This window comes from Mandrillus leucophaeus, unplaced genomic scaffold (genome assembly GCF_000951045.1).
Source record: "Mandrillus leucophaeus isolate KB7577 unplaced genomic scaffold, Mleu.le_1.0 Scaffold761, whole genome shotgun sequence".
NCBI lineage: Eukaryota > Metazoa > Chordata > Mammalia > Primates > Cercopithecidae > Mandrillus > Mandrillus leucophaeus.
Window position 1 is genome coordinate 385,977 of NW_012108264.1, and position 4,721 is coordinate 390,697.

A 4,721-nucleotide genomic window follows, 5' to 3' on the forward strand; every position below is an offset into this window, starting at 1 on the left:
GATGCTATCTCATTTCTTAAGTCTATTAGTAATTATTTTATAAATTTGGGAGCTCCAATGTTATATATGTTTAGGATTGTGATATTTTCCTGTTGGAGGAAGCCTTTTATCATTATATAATATCCCTCATTGTCTTTTTAAACTGCTGTTACTTTAAAGTTTCTTTTGTCTGATATAAGAATAGCTGCTCTTGCTTGTTTTTGGTGTCCATTTGAATGAAATACCTTTTTCAACCCCTTTAAGTTTATGTGAATCATTACATGTTAGGTGAGTCTCTTGAAGGCAGCAGATAGTTATTTGGTGAATTCCTATCCATTCTGCAGTTCTGTATATGGTAAGTGGTGCATTTAGGCCATTTTCTTTCAATGTTAATATTGAGATGTGAGGTACCATTCCATTCATCATACTATTTTTGTCTGTGTAGCTTGGTTTGTTTTTGTTTTTTAAGTTGTATTTTCGATTTTTAGGTCCTGTGAGATTTATGCTTTAAAGATGTTGTGTTTTGATGTGTTTCCAGGATTTGTTTCAATATTTAGAGTTCAATATTTTAGCAGTTCTTGTAGTGGTGGCTTGGTAGTGGCAGATTCTCTCAGCATTTGTTTATCTGAAAACAACTATATCTTTCCTTCGTATACAATGCTTAGTTTTGCTGGATACAAAATTCTTGGCTGATAATTCTTTTGTTTGAGGAGACTGAGGATAGGGTCCCAATCCTTTCTAGCTTGTAGTGTTTCTGCTGAGAAATCTGCTGTTAATCTGATAGGTTTCCCTTTATAGGTTACCTGGTGCTTTTGTCTCACAGCTCTTAAGATTCTTTCTTTCACCTTAACTTCAGTTAACCTAATGATAATATGCCTAGGCGATGATCTTTTTGTGATGAATTTCCCAGGTGTTCTTTGTGCTTCTTGTAGTTGGATGTCTAGGGCTCTAATAAGGTTGGGGAAGTTTTCCTCGATTATTTCCCCAAATATGTTTTCCAAAATTTTAGATTTCTCTTCTTCCTCAGGAACACTGATTATTCTTAGGTTTGGTCATTTAACATAATCCCAGACTTCTTGGAAGTTTTGTTTATATTTTCTTATTCTTTTTTTATGTCTTTTTTGGATTGGGTTAATTCAAAGACTTTGTCTTCGAGCTCTGAATTTCTTTCTTCAACTTGTTCAATTCCATTGCTGAGACTTTCCAGAGCATTTTGCATTTCTATAAGTGTTTCCAATGCTTCCTGAAGTTTTTATTGTTTTTCTTTAAGCTATCTATTTCCTTGGCTATGTATCTCTTCACTACATACAAGATATATACATACATATATATGTATATGTGTATATGTGTGTGTGTGTGTGTGTGTGTGTATATATTTTATTTCCTTGCATTGGGCTTTGAATTCTTTTGGTGCCTCCCTGATTAGCTTAATATTAGCTTAATAATTAAGCTTCATAATTAACCTCCTGAATTCTTTTTCAGGTAAATCAAGGATTTTTTCTTGGTTTGGATCCATTGCTGGTGAACTAGTGTGATTTTTTGGGGGTGTTAGAGAGCCCCGTTTTGTCATATTACCAGGGTTGCTTTTCTGGTTCCTTCTCATTTGGGTAGGCTCTGTCAGAGGGAAGGTCTAGTTCTGAAGCCTGTTGTTCAACTTCTTTTGTCCCAAGGAGTGTTCCCTTGATGTAGTACTCTCCTCTTTTTCCTACGGATGTGGATTCCTGAGAGATGAGGTGTAGTGATTGTTATCTGTCTTCTGGATCTAGCCACCCAGCAAGTCTACCTGGCTTTGGCCTGGTACTGGGGGTTGTCTGCACAGTCCTATGATGTGAACTGTCTATGGGTCTTTCAGCTGTGGATACCAGCACCTGTTCCAGTGGAGGTGGCGGAGGGGTGAAATGGTCTCTGTGAGGGTTCTTAGCTTTGGTGGTTTAATGCTCTATTTTTGTGCTGGTTTGCCTCCTGCTGGGAGGTGGCACTTTCCAGAGAGCATCAGCTGTGGTAGTGTGGGGAGGAACAGATGCTAGACGGGGTTCTAGAACTCCCAAGACTATATGTTATTGTGTTCAGTTACCAGGGTGAGTAGGGTAGGACCATCAGGTGGGGGCAGGGCTAGGCGTATCTGAGCTCAGATTCTCCTCAGGTGGGTCTTGCTGCAGCTGCTGTGGGGGATGGGGGTAAGATTTCTAGGTCAATGGAGTTGTGTACCTAGGAGGATTATGGCTGCCTCTGTGGAGTCATGCAGATTGTCAGGGAAGTGGGGGAAGGCTGGCAGTCACTAGCCTCACTCAGTTCCTACACAATCCAAACCATCTTTTTGACTCCCACCATGACCCATTAACAGCACTGAGTCTGTTTCCAGGCAGTGGGGAACCAGGGCTGAGAACTTGCCCCAGGCTACCTGCCTCTCAGCTGCAAAAGCAAGTAGGGTTTTTGTGTTTCCCCCGCCTGTGGAGTCTGCACACCAGATTCATTACTTCCCCAGAGTTCTGGCCAGGAGGTTTCTTCGCCAGTTCAAGCTGGAGATTTCCTTCTCCCTGTGGCACTTTCCCTGTTCTTCTGTTCACCCTCCTGAAAAATCCCTGTGATGCCAGGCAGGAATGGCCTTCTTGGGGACCCAGTGAGCTCACAGGGCCTTTCTTGCTGCTTCCTCTACCCCTGTATTTCACTTGGCTCTCTAAATGAACTCAGCTCCAGGTAAGGTTGGAATCTCCTTCAGTAAGCTAGACTTTCAGTTTCCCAAGTGGGGATATGCGCTCGAGGGTAGACAATTTGGGCACTCACAGTTTGGGCACTCACAGTATTAGTGGTGTCTCCTGGGAGCACTCTGCTTCCTTCAGAGGGTCTGTGGGTCCTCTTGGAATTCCTGGTTGGTTCTTGCAGTTGTTCTGGAATTAAAATTCACAATGCAAGCCTCTGCATGCTGCTCTGTCCATTTGAGTCGGAGCTGCAATCTAGTTCTGCCTCCCATCCGCCGTGATGCCCTGACCTCGACTGAACAGCTCTGTCTTTACAATAAATAAATAATAATGATTTTAAAATATTTGTTGTCAGTTTTGATGAATTACATTTTTCTAGGAATATGTCAATTTTTAATCCAATTGGTAAAGTTATTTAATATATACTGTTATAATTCATTTATGTTTATAGGATCTGTAGTGATGGCCCTTTTCTCATTCTGTGTTACCCTCTCTCTGTTTTCCTTGATCTGTCTTTGCAGGAATATAATGATTTTGTTAGTCTTTTCAAGACAGCAACATTTGGCTATGCTGATCCAATTTTGCAGGACTACTCAAAGTGTTGTTTATAGATAGATGATGGGCTGTGAAGTGTTTCATACTGGTCTGAGATATAATGAGTATTAGAAATGAAGAATGAGTGTTCAGAAACTTTTATAGTAATTTGACATTGCCATGACATTCAATCACATCATTAGTCCTATAAGTGCTTTTATCTTATAAAATTATTTATGAAAAAATTTTATATATTTTGAAATCATGGAAACACACACACAAACACATATAACACATTTATGTAGGTATACATGTATTTATAATGTACATTTATATGCACAATTTTAATGTAAATGTAAAATTTAATGAAAAATAAAGCTGATGCTAGGTGGAGATCAATAAGTGTGTTAGGGAATTGGAGATATTGAAAGAACATAAAAAATAAATTTGAACTCTTAGAAGATGACATGAGAAAATATAGATGACCTTGCATTTGGCAATAACTTTTTAGATATAGCACAAAAGGCACTTATTTCCAAGAAATAAATAATTAATAAACTAGACTCATTAAAAATTTCTGCTCTGTGAAAGACACTGTCAAAATAATGAGAATACATTCCACAGACAGAAAGAATACTGGCAAAAGACATATCTTATAAAAGACTGTTATCTAAAATATACAAAGATCTCTCAAAACTCAATAATAAAAAATGAACAACCTGATTAAAAAATGGGTCAAAGATCTGGACAACTCACCCAAAAGATACACAGGTGGCAAATAAGCATATGAAAAGATGCTTAACATTATATTTCATTAGGAAATTGCAAATTAAAACAAGAAAATACCATTACATACCTATTAGAATGCAGAAAATCCAAAACTATGGCAACATTAATTGTTGGTGAGGATATGGAGCAACATAGACTCTCATTCATTGCTGGTGGGAAAGCAAAATGGTGAAGCCACTTTGGAAGACAGTTTGATAGTTTCTCAAGAAACTAAACATACTCTTACCATATGACCCAGTAACTACATTCCTTTCTATTTACCCAGATGAATTGAAGACTATGTCCGCACAGAAACCTACATATGCATGTTTATAGCAGCTTTATTTGTAACTGCCAAAACTTGAAAGCAACCAAGATTTCCTTCAGTAGGTGAATGGATAAATAAACTGTGGTACATCTAGACAATGGAATATTATTCAGTGCTCAAAACAAAACATCTAGACAAATGGAATATTATTCAGAGGTATCAAGCCATGAAGAGATACGGAAGAACCTTAAGTACATAACACTAAGGGAAAGAAACCAATCAGAAGAGGCCATATACTGTATGATTTAAACTATAGAATAGTCTGGAAAAGATAAAACTATGGAGACAATGAGGCAGCAGTGAATAGGTGAAGCACAGAGGACTTTTAGGTGAGTGAAACTACACTGCATGATAGATGCTATGATGATGAGTGTGCATTATCTATGGATATCATATTCTATGGGTTTTGACTA